The following is a 13,397-nucleotide window of genomic DNA, read 5'->3' on the forward strand; positions in this document are numbered from 1 at the left end:
CAGTGACATCCTCAACCTTGTGAGTGGCATCATCATCATGATGTGGTAAATCATATCTCTCCATCCCCTCTAGCCAATCACAATTAAGTATTAAAATGAGACACTCAGCCAGAATGTAGCTGTGAAAACGTGCAAACTTCAATCGAATTGGATCCAAGTTCGATGATATGCATTGTTCCGAAAACATCATGTAAGCTACCCTTGAACTAGTGCCACTTTTAAAGATATTTATGTATAATGGCGTCATTTTCTAACATATTTGTCTCTGAAGACGCTATGTCAAAAAATATTGCCAATAAGTTTTCATTCTCCACCAGAAAAAGCTGTTTATGTCAGACAATGGACTTTCCTACATCTATGAACTTCATTTGAAACTATACAACATTCGCTATGAAATATGAGAAAAACTATAAAATATAATCTCCATAAATAACTAAAAACTACTGCTGGATTTTGTAATTTAATTTAAAAAATAGAAATTCGCGGTTGCGAAAGAGGTATTTTACTTTAACCACTATTTCACAAAACTTTCAAATACGAAGTAAAATCAGCTGCTACTTTATGCTCCTGTTGTTTGCTGTCACTAACAGATGGCAGCATTCAGACTTCGATCATTGTACCACAATAGTGTAAGGCACAAAGGATTCAAAAACTGATTATTTTACACATCTAAATCGTTATATGATGTCTGTCATGTGTCGCAATGCTATTTCCACACTAAAATACCTGTAAAAACACAGCGCAAAATTTACGTTTATAAGTTAGTAGAATACTATGGAAAGAAGGCAAACACAAAAACAGATAAGCAGTCAGAATTACTGCCAACAACTGGAAGAATGTTATGAGCTCCATTATTCAGAACTACTCTTTATTTATAAGTCACAACGCACCCCCAAATTAAATATATCCACATCTAATTTGTTATATAAGTGTTATAATCATGTCTCCACATCTGAAGTTCTGATGCTTCGTTAATAGTGGCTCACTAAATGTAACGTCATTAACTAACCGTTTTGCAAGTGTTTCAATAAAGACTAACACTAGCGAACATTGATTTACAGGGAAGAAGGTGATATACCACAAGAAAATGTAACTGATGTTGTTACCAACCTAATATTGCTTCATATTTGCATTTGAACTAGGCATAGTAGAAGAAGCACCAGAAGAATTTCCACATAAGCAACAGCATTTAGCAAATGGTACTTTGTGTCAAGGCTCTCCATACCGTTTACACACAGAATTTCCTATAATCAGCTACTAAATGACATCAACATACAACAAAAATAGATGATGTAAAAAGCAAACATAGAACAAAACCTAAATGCAGACGAACACCATTTTATGAAGAAATAACGAGTGTGTTTTACAATCGAAAATACGAACTTTACAGCAAAATAAAATTGTATTATTTCTCAAATCGCTTGAGAGTTGGAGCACAAAACATGCATGACTTTCATAAATTAATAGTTGTATAAGATTTCAAAAATTACATGCAGCTTGATTACTGACACCACCGAAATAAATTATGGGTTAATCAACAACGATAGTTTGGTCTTTGTACCACACATCAAATTCATCTAAATACACAGAACTGGTGGCAAAACACACATGAGAATTACTGCAGATATAACTTACAGCTTAAAGTTCACTTATCAACATGAATTAGCAAAGCGAATAATGCTTTTTTTGACAACATAGTACAATTGTGAAAAGCAATTCACCATTCATCCAGACACCTTACTTTTCTTGGAAAGCATTTCTCATAGCAAAATGATTGGAATAAATGTTTTTTGTGGCATGGCAATATGATCAGAATAAATGCTTTTTTCAGGTACATCAAATGACAACAAAGAAATCTGGGAAGGTGGAGGAATTTCGCTCCTGGTATAATTATCTTGCCCAGTCGTATTGAATGGTACTTAGCAACGATCCAGCTCAGTAGAGTAAGCCCATTGCTATTTATGTAAACACTTCATTTCGCCCAGTATGACTTCAGGGTCTCAAATGTAACTTACCATTGAGTCTTTCACTGTATTTTGAGCAGCCATTGTGAACTTCTAGCAATAATTGTTGCTTCTTGAAGTTCTTCATCAATAGTTATTATCTCATTGTCATCTGAATCATTGCTTACTACATTCGAAGGCAGCAATAAAACTAAATGCTCTAGCAATTCATTTGGATTATTCCAGTTGATATCTGGTGACAATTCTTAGGAGACTATTATCCAATTCCGAAAGTCATTTTCCTCATCATTATCATCATCTTCCTTATTGTATCATCCTCATCATTCCCCTTATCATCAACAGTCTATCTAAATGATCATTTTCTTCTTCTCAAATGTTTCCATCTTCACTTTTATAAATATATTCTTTTTTTTCTTCCGTTCTTGGTTTTACCTCATCATTTGGAATAGCCGCCTAGATCTCTACAGCAGCTGAAAAATGTGTTTAAATCTTTTTCCAGCAAAGTCTTAGCATTAGGTTGCCTTTCTTTGCAGGAACGATAGTTCTTTTGTGGATATTTTGTCGAAATGTCAACAGAAATTTCAGCGAGTTTCTGTCTCCAACATTATGCACAGTTGGGTTATCGTCTGAAACGGGAAATAATATAGTATCTGGTTAACATTACTGTTAAATAACGGCGAGGGATTGTATAAATTTTTTTGTTTTAGATACCGACCCCTTGTATTTGGAAACAGGTCTGATGGGAAATTGATGTGAATGCTTCCTCAGTCACCTCATCAAATACAATGACGTTTCAGATGTTTTAACAAGGCGTCCATATTTACTTTATAATATCGGGTTCGGTTCATTTCTACTTTTTAGGAAGATCTACAGTGTGGTAAAAGACATTATAAAGTTTTCAGCAGCGTTTGTAATCGATAAAATTTCAGCAACAGCTTGTTTTGCTTCTTCTAAAAATTCTGCAGTCCATTTTCTACCCATCTGAAACATGAAAAAACGGATACCATTGCCTCAATGATTATCAGTTTCCAGGGTGGGGAATAATGGTCAGTTTTCAGGGTGTGGAATAATGGTAAATTACAGGGTGATGATCATTATCCTACATACTATCAGGTGGGACAACGAGGTCAGTTTACAAGGTGAGGAATAATGGTCAGTAGAGACTGATAGTCAGTGGAAGACAATGATCAGTGGAAAATGATGGTCAGTGTACAACAATGGTCAGTGTAGAAGACGACTGACTTTGCCCTATGTAATCCTTAATAAACAACTACGTGACACAAAGTAAGGTTTACTTGATGTTATGTAATCGATAGTATGTTTAGGAGATGCAGTGTGACAAGTAATTAACTGTGACCTGTCCTAAGTCGTTGCTTACAACAAATACTCATATTCTCTTAAGGTCCAAACAAAAACTGACAAGATTGTCATTCATCATCGCAAAAGATTGTCAATTAACATGTTGATAGACATTATTCGGGGAAAGAACAACATTATCTATTTACGTTTCTAAATAAGCTACTGGTATACCTATTGGTATACCTGTCTTCAATCATACCCTTGATGTTCTTGAGGCCACGACATACGATATATCATCCTCATGAGCCTCTTTAGTTCTTAGGGTAGTGTTTCGGTATCTCACTCATACTGTAGTAAACGAATTTCGCAACACACAGCAGTTTGCGAGAAATACATTTTCTATTACACTCACAAGTGGAGACCACGATGTTGGGATCACGGTTTTACTGCAAACTTTGTAGGACATTAAAAGAACATAATGTGCAAGTAATAAGGTGCACTACTCTGGCATTCCCAAGAAAATCGCAAGAGAAGTTTTACGAGTCTATTGTGTAATGGATGTACCTGTACAAAGAGGCGGGATGTTAGATGTCATTGTGGTCAAGCAGATAGCTTTCGAGCTTTGGTCAGTCGCCTTTCGGCACGCTAGCGGTACGGACATCTTGTTTACGTCCTCGCCGCGCAGCTCGCTCGTGGAGTTGTTTACGTGATTCTGCCGTCTTAGCGCGCTATATTTCCTTCGACAGAGAATGGCTTATGCCCACAGAAAATCGACACTGAAGATTAGCTTTGCACCTGAATATGCCCGACCAAAAGCAGTGTGCAGCTCGAAGTTCCATCACTCTGACCTAACTGTGGAACATGCGGGACTTGGACTGCGGATGATACGTGTATTTGAACTCCCTTTCAAAGTGCCTTCAGAGGTAGTGATATCTGCATTCCTCCCATATGGAAAGGTGATTAATCATACAGCTGAAAAGTGGGTTCAGCTAACTACATACCCGGTTCTCAATGGAGTACGACAGATCTGCATAGAGCTAATCAATCATGTGCCGTCCTACTTATATATTGGTAGCTGCCATGCAATTATTATTTATGATGACCAGCCGAAGACATGCTCGGGATGTGCCAAAGAAGGACACCTCCGTTCCAGCTGTCTGCAACGCAGAACCACACCTGGCGACCTGCCGGCCACGACCGCTCCGACGATGCTACCGCTGACGTTTGTCGAAGTTCTCCATAACGACTCCTGACCGCGATCACCACTGGCTCCTACTACTGCCACATCGTCGTTTTCGGTAATGCCTCAGGCTGTTGCGGAAGGACCGACGCATTTGCCTCCTCCTCCCGCCATGTGCATTGGTGAGCAATCTCTAGGACAGGGGACGACCCGTGACTCCATGGTTGTGCCTATCGATGCTTTGGTGCCGGAACATCCGTATCCCCAGGCGTCTTCGGACACTGAAAATAACGTGCGCAAGCAACTGTCGCCGAAGAGACGTCGGAAACGGCGGACCGCCCCGTCTGACACCTGCAGGACACAGCATCAAGACGATGAGGATCACACCTATCAAGATGTTGCCCCGATGGATGATTTCGTGATGGAAGCACCAGTCTGCACCCCGTCGGAGGTACAACTATCTTTGCATGCACCAAACGCTGTACCTATGGGAGTTTAACAGCAGCTGAGCCAGCATCACTCTTCCATAGCCGACTTGACGCCGCCTTCGGGCTCCACAGGTACTCCACCGGACGCACCCTCCACTCACCTTTGCGTGGTCTGACGATTTAGACGACGCAATTCCCACCGTCGAGACAGCAGCGAAGTGCAGCCAACTGGGACAACATTCCTGTTCGCTGCTGCTCTTCGTGCCTCTATGAGCGCCCCAGTAGCCCCAATTCCACGACAAACTTACAGGACTGGCTCCATCAATGTCAACACCATTGGCACCCCTGTCAAACTACAATTTCTCCGTGAAATGTTGAGGGCGTCGGACCTCGATGTTGCCCTTTTGCAGGAAGTTCGCCTGGCGACTTTTCCTAATTTCTATGGCTATGTTTCCTACCTCACGCCGTGTGCTGACAGAGGCAGTGGGACCGCTATTCTTTTAAAGGAAGGCATTGAGGTAGACGACAAGATTTACCTACCATAGGCTAGGGGTCTTACTGTGACTTTCCACTGTGTCCGAGTCATCAATGTTTACGATCCCTCGGGCACGGCCAAGCGACGGGAACGGTCGCGATTCTATTCAGAACAGGTGGCTCCTTTGTTTGTAGGTCACTACGACCATATTATTCTTGGCGGCGACTTCAATTGTGTGATATCCCAAAAGCACCAACATCCCACTTCCACCACATTCCAGGAACTCAAGCTGCTAGTGCATGAACTGAACCTCACCGATAGTTGGGACCACGTGCATGGTGATCGGCCTGGATATACGTACGTTACTTGCCATTCAGCAAGTCCTATTGACCGTGTCTACGTTTCCCAAGGAATCGTAACTGCCACGCTTGACGCTGAGTTATGGCCTACCGCCTTTTTCGACCATACCGCCTACACTTGCATTTTTTCGGAGGCAGAAGGTGTGAGGCGGTCGAGGCCTGTGGAAGCTGAATGTCGTCCATCTCAAGGATCCGGAATGCAGGCAGGTCGTAGAAACAACGTGGAACAACTGTGTGAGACGCCTTCCAGCGTATCCTTCAACACTCTGGTGGTGGCTCGACTGCACCAAGCCTGCTTCACGTCGTTCGATGATGAATTACGGTCGCCACAAAATGCTGTGGCAACGACACACTGTTCCAGAGGAAACTTCTGGGCCGGGAAAGTCTGGGCATTCACAGAAGTTGGGTATGCTGGTAGTTGGCTCTGAGCACTATGCGACCTAACCTGTGAGGTCATCAGTCGCCTAGAACTTAGAACCAATCAAACCTAACTAACCCAAGGACACCACACACATCCACGCCCAAGGCAGGACACGAACCCGCGACCACAGCGGTCGCTCGGTTCCAGACTGTAGCGCCCAGAACCGCACGGCCATTCCGGCCGGCGTATGCTGGTAGTTGGGAGCTCCAAAGCTAGGCGCGTAATGGGGCCCCTTAGGAACATGGCTGCCACGGAGGGGAAGGAAGCCAGTGTGCAGTCTGTGTGCATTCCGGGGGGAGTCATTCCGGATGTAGAAAGGGTGCTTCCGGATGCCATGGAGAGTACAGGGTGCAGCCAACTGCAGGTGGTGGCTCATGTCGGTACCAGTGACGTGTGTCGCTTTGGATCGGAGCAGATTCTGTCTGGTTTCAGGCGGCTAGCGGAAATGGTAAAGACTGCCAGTCTTACTTCCGAGATTAAGGCGGAGCTCAGCATCTGCAGCATCGAGAACCGACTGTGGCCCGAGTGGAGGATCTGTATCAGAGGCTCAGGCGGTTCTGTGACCGTGTAGGCTGCAGATTCCTTGACTTGCGCCATCGGGTGGTGGGTTTCTGGGTTCTGCTTAATAGGTCAGGAGTCCACTACACACAGGTGGCGGCTACACGGGTAGTGGGGGCTGTGTGGAAGGGACTGGGTGTTTTTTTATGTTAGAGGGTCTCAGGGAGCCACAGAGGGGAGGTCCGTCTAAAAGTGGAGAGGTGAAACACAGAAAGGTAGTTGTAGAAACGATTGGTATTGTAGTTGTAAATTGTCGTAACTGTGTTGGGAAAGAACCAGAGCTCCAAGCCGTAATAAAGAAAACACTGAAGCTCAAATAGTCGTAGGTACAGAGAGCTGGCTAAAGCCGGAAATAAGTTCAGCCGAAATTTTTTCAAACGATCTAACAATGCTCAGAAAGGATAGATTAAATACAGTTGGTGGTGGAGTATTTATTGCTGTCAGAGGTAGTTTGCCTTGTAGCGAATTTGAAATAGATAGTTCTTGTGAAATAGTATGGGTAGAGGTTATACCTGATAATCGGACTAAACTATTAATTGGATCGTTTTACAGACCCCCGACTGAGAAGATATAGTTGCTGAACAGTTCAAAGAAAAGCTTGAGTCTCATTTCAAATAAGTACCCCTGTCATACAATAATAGTCGGTGGTAACTTTAATCTAAACTCGATATGCTGGAAAAATTATACGTTTAAAGCCGGCGGAAGACATAAAATGTCACCCGAAATTGTACTGAATGCTTTCACAGAAAATCATTTTGAACAATTAGTTCGTGAGCCCACTTTAATAATTTTTTTTGTGGGATCTAAAATTTAAACACCTCTCTCACACCGGCCTGATTTAGCTTCACTGGTCAGGATAGTAAAAAACATGCGTATATTAAGGGAATTTTCATTCACAAAGCAGGCTTATCACATTCACACAGTTCAATACTGTTCTATCCTGATTAAATTGAGCTTAACTTAAATTCCATCAGGCAGTGAAGCAATTTCGAAGTCTCGGTGCGACGAAAATTGTCAGTCGATCTCCTAAAAACATTTATAATAATTATTAACTTTCGGTGATCACATGGTGAAGACCGGAGATCTGCTGGTAAGACCGTGTTAGCCTATTTATTTGAAGTAATAAATTGGATATCTTGAGCATACAAAACGGCAGGTTCGTCCAGTGTAAATCAGACGTTCCCCACTGATCCCGTGCAACACCGCGTAGTAAGCAGACACTGTCAATAATAATGAGTTAAATAATACGCGAACACACTTACTTTAGTTTAGTTGATGTATTAAATTCCTTCTCATACAGAATCTCATCAAGATGGCGACTAGCTCAACAATACATACATATACATCCTCGTTCTTTCACGGCTAATCGGCAAGATCTCCTTCATTCTTTTCATAAGAGAAAACATGGATAGCAGAGAAGCTATTCCATAGAGTAAATGGACGCTCCAAGGAAAAATAGGGCTTGAAACTACTTTGCATTGATAATCATCGTATATTAAAGTTTAGGACTCGGTAAGATAAGAAGAGATATTTCGAGATATGTACTGAGTTATATAATTTATAAAATTTCTGAAAATATCGCGGAGAGACCGCTGCAAGAGACATTACACCACTCGAAGCGTGAATGGTTGTGAAAGCATACTTGATCTTTTAGCAACAAATAATCCTGGACAAATAGTGAGTATTGTGACGAATACAGGGATTAGCGACTAAAAGGCGGTTGCTACCAGGCTGACTACCGTAACACCTACAACCATCAAAAAGAAACGCAAAGTATATCTGTTTAAAAAAGCTGATAAAAATGCTCTTAACGCCTAAAGGGACAGTCTTCACTCCTTCCGATCTGATCATGTAAGTGTAGAAAAATTGTGGAATGTTTTCAAAGAGATAGTATCGACAGCAATTGAGAGATATATACCACATAAATTAATAAGTGATGGTTCTGATCCCTCATGGTACACAATACGGGTCAGATCGTTGTTGCAGAAGCAACGAAAAAAGCATGCCAAATTTAAAAGAACTTAGAATCCCCAAGATTGGCAAAGTTTTACAGAAGTTCGAAATATGGCTCGTACTTCGATGCGAGATGCTTTTAATAATTTCCACAACGAAATTCTGTCTCGAAATCTGGCAGAAAACCCAAAGAGATTCTGGTCATACACAAATCACACCAGTGGCAAGACGCAATAATACCTTCACTGCGCGATAACAACGGTGAAGTCACTGATGACAGTGCCACTACAGCAGAGTTACTAAACAAGGCTTTCCGAAACTCCTTCACCAAAGAAGACGAAGTAAATATTTCTGAATTCCAATCAAGAACAACTGCCAAGATGAGAAACATAAAAGTAGATATCCTCGGAGTAAAGAAGGAACTTAAATCACTTAATAAAGCCAAGGCCTTCGGTCCAGACTGTATACCAGTCAGGTTCGTCTCACGGTATGCTGATAAAATAGCTCCACATTTAACAATTATATACAACTACTCGCTCACAGAAAGATCCATACCTAAAAACTTAATGATTTATGTAAGATATCTGTGTGGTGCGAAAAGTAGCAATTGACTATAAATAAGAAAAAATGAAGTTATTCACATGAGTACTAAAAGAAACCAGCTAAATTTCGATTACGCGATAAGTCACACAAATCTGAAGGCTGTAAATTCAACTAAATATTTAGGGATTACAATTACAAATAATCTACATTGGAACGATCACATAGATAATATTGTGGATAGAGCAAACCAAAGACTGCGATTCATTGGCAGAACACTAAGAAGGTGCAACAGGTCTACTAAAGAGACTGCTTATACCACGCTTGTCCGCCCTATTCTTGAGTATTGTTGTACGGTGTGGGATCCACATCAGGTGGGGCTGAAGGATGACATCGAAAAAGTACAAAGAAGGGCAGCTCGTATTGTTATTGCGAAATAGGGGAGATAGTGTCACAGACATGATACTTGAACTGGAGTGGCAATCATTAAAACAAAGACGTTTTTCGTTGAGACGGGATCTTCTCATGAAATTTCAATCACCAGTTTTCTCCTCCGATTGAGAAAACATCCTATTGGCACCCACCTACATAGGGAGAAATTATCATCACGAGAAAATAAGAGAAATCAGGGCTCGCACAGAAAAATTTAAGTGCTCGTTTTTCCCGCGTGCCGTTCGAGAGTGGAACTGTAGAGAGACAGCTTGAAGGTGGTTCATTGAACCATCTGCCAGGCTCTTTATTGAGAATAGCGGAGCAATCACGTAGATGTAATCACATAGACATACCGTGGAATACTATTTCAAAACACTCCGGGAACTCTCAAACCAGGTTCCCTCTGTTCAACGACAGGTTGAAATTCAACTTATTAAGGCGAAGATACTTCTCTTATGCGTCACCACCTTGAAGGCACTATAGTATGCGCTAGATGTCACGATTGTGTACTAGGAGAGTCCCCGTCCGTGCATCATATTATCCGAGAGAAGCAGGGGTGTCGGAGAAAGCTGGTCGACGCCCTCGACATGTCAGATGGTCGTTGATTGACGTCCCAGAGTGACATCGTAAAAGCCTTTGTGGACCACTACAACCAGTTTTATGCAGCAGAGGACCAGAATATAGCGGTAACGACTGATGTCCTCCTTTCCTTGACTGGTACCCTGGACGAGGCTGCTGCGGAGATTTTCACAGCGACAATTACGGCTGATGGGTGCGGCGAATAAAACCCTAAGTCTAGATGGGTTCCCGCTGGAGTTTTACCGCACATTCCACGACATCATGGACTCACGCTGGACTGCGATGTTTGAAGAACTGATGAACCCTGACCTTCCCCTCAAACCTGAATTCGTAGAACGCTTAGTTATCCCGGTCCTCAAGCTATCGGGAGGTCGGGGAGTTGGGCATTATCCGCCGTTGACCATGTCAAATTGTGACTTCAAGATTTTTACCCGAATTCTTGCCGCTCGCCTTCGGCGCGTCCAGGATGACGACGTCGCTCGACCAGAGTGGTCAACATGTTCTCCAGACATAAACCGTATCGAACATGCCTGGCGTAGATTGAAAAGGGCTGTTTCCGGACGACGTCACCCACCAACCACTCTGAGGGCTCTAAGGCGAATCGCCATGGAGGAGTGGGACAGTATGTCCCAACAGTGCCTTGATGAACTTGTGGATATTACGCCACGACGAATACAGGCATGCATGAACTTTAGAGGTACAAAATGCAATGTGTGATTTTCGTGTGCAATAAAAAAGTGTGTCCTATCGAGACTGTGGTTTATCGTTCCAGGATACTGCTGTTCACGTTGGTCGTGATCCCACGACTGTGATGCAAACAATGTGTCGAATTTTTGAAGAGGCTCATACTTATAGCCATGCAGGATCTCAAAGGCCTCACGTGAGTAGCGCCGGAGAGGAAACATATGTTGTGCGCAGCCGCGTCACGTCCAGTGAACCAAGAAATTAGCTGCTCTGGAACAAGACATGTATCCAGATGGACAGTGAGACGACACCTAGACCACCATGGACTGTCGGAACGATGACTGCTGTTCCGGTTTTCTTCTCCTCGATGCCAAGCCAGGTCAAAGTTGTAGCGCCTAGAACCGCTCGTCCACCCCGGCCGGCTGTTGTTTCACCAATGGTGGCAGCTCTCTGTACTAAATTTCGCATCTGTATAGTAACATATCACATACAAATAAATTACGTATTCTTCTACTATACTACCAATGCACGATAACTAAAATTTCGTTATTTGCTATCCTTAGTGGTATACATGTAAGCGCCACTTACGGATTAGACTGTTCCAACTTGCCGAGAGCTGCACACAAGGCAGTAAGGAAAGTGATCCATGATCGTGGGACATGTGATCAGTATGTCGCCCATCCCTCCAGCTGTTATTGCCAATAGATGAATTCTGATGGTGCGGCTGCTTCTTTATTCAAGCAGCTCCTCATATGGCGTTACAGGGACGGAGTGGAACTCATACCAGACCTCCCTACCTCTGAAAACACCTGCATACTTACCAACACTCGACTGGGCTTCTCGTCACGATAATCAGCAACATTAACCATTTCGCTAAGGAGGCCGTCTAGTATTGCTGCTGTTTCAATCTCAGTGGTCATCAGCGTACAGCTCAAAAAAATTTCTGTCGTCATTGTGTAACATTAGATGAAGCATCTGCCAGTGAGAAAAAGCTGCACTCAGAACGGATGGTTGCTGAAGGTATGCACCGTAAACAACGAATACTGTTTTGTCTGTAGAAACAGTAATGATATTTATCTGTATTTTCGCCTTATTACTCAATCTTACTGAGCTATTTGCACAACTGTTTGGAGAAGAAACACGTATGTGGTTGCGACAGGAGAAGTGCATGGGCAGATCTCGCATGCAGCACTGTGCTCGCCCTGATTGATGTGCGCCAACGGCATTTGTTTTATATCGTCAAAATGATCCTGTGTGCAATGAGCGTTCCGGCCTCATGCCAAATTGGGGTATGTCCATCATTATCGAACATGATAGTTCTGGTGGACCAGGTGTAATGGTGTGGGTAGGCACAGTGCTGCATGGACTCAAAATCTTTGAACACGATACAGTCACTGGTAAACATATGAATGATGACTAACTGACAACCTCAGCTGCCGACAGGTGTTGTTGATATACCTCGATGTGGACAGCTGAAAATGTGTGCCCCGACCGGGACTCGAACCCGGGATCTCCTGCTTACATGGCAGACGCTCTATCCATCTGAGCCACCGAGGACACAGATGAATAGCGTGACTGCAGGGACTTATCCCCAACAACACCTGTCGGCAGCTAAGATTGTGAGTCAGTCATCATTTATTCCAGGGAAAAGCTGCACGGTCATCAACAGTAACTGTTCTTTCGAGAACAAACAAAAAAAAAATGGCTCTGAGCACTATGGGACTTAACTTCTGAGGTCATCAGTCCCCTAGAACTTAGAACTACTTAAACCTAACTAACCTAAGGACATCACACACATCCATGCCCGAGGCAAGATTCGAACCTGCGACCGTAGCAGTCGCGCGGTTCCGGACTGCGCGCCTAGAACCGCTAGACCACCGCGGCCGGCTTCGAGAACAAGTTATTGTCTTCGTATATACTGGTAAACGTTATTGTAGCACAGTACTTCTCCCCAAAGAATGTCTCTTTTGTGGTGCATTCGGCCCTGGCTTCATTTTTATGGATGACAATGCGCGGCCGCACCGAACACCACCGCAGACGAGCTCTTGGAGTGAGAGGATAGTCGGCGAATGGACTGGCTTGCCGTTTCTCCTGCTTAAATCCCATCGAACACGTGTGAGCTGCGTTTGGGAGGCGTACTGCAGCATGTCCGCATGGAGCAAAGACCATACAGTAGTTGTTAGTCATGCTGGTGGAGAAATGGAACGCCCCACCACAAGGACTCCTCGCCAACCTTTTGATTAGCATGGGAGCAAATTACAGAGCATGTTCTTCACTCTGTGATGGTCACACACCCTATTAAGAACCCTGTCCCTCCTTCAGTAATGTCCAGGGGACCATCAATAAACGCGGCAACTTCAGTGTAATTGTTGTCTTTGATAAAAGTGTCATTTATATTGTAACACTGTGCATTTCCTTCAATTACCTCGTATTCTATACTGTAATAGTTCTTCCTACGTGCGGTCAGCCTCCATCGAGCTCTGTTACTCGACAGTGACACACAACTAGAAAGTTACTGTCATCCA

At 43.3% G+C, this 13,397-nt stretch overlaps 1 non-coding gene across 1 annotated transcript; it reads right to left on the reverse strand.

The window, feature by feature from the left end:
• Window positions 1-12,355: 12,355 nt before the first annotated feature.
• Window positions 12,356-12,429, reverse strand: Trnat-ugu (transfer RNA threonine (anticodon UGU)). The gene has a single exon. It is a non-coding gene; the product is annotated as a tRNA-Thr (tRNA).
• Between the last annotated feature and the right edge of the window lie 968 nt (window positions 12,430-13,397).

This window comes from Schistocerca serialis, chromosome 1 (genome assembly GCF_023864345.2).
Source record: "Schistocerca serialis cubense isolate TAMUIC-IGC-003099 chromosome 1, iqSchSeri2.2, whole genome shotgun sequence".
In the NCBI taxonomy this organism is placed as follows: domain Eukaryota; kingdom Metazoa; phylum Arthropoda; class Insecta; order Orthoptera; family Acrididae; genus Schistocerca; species Schistocerca serialis.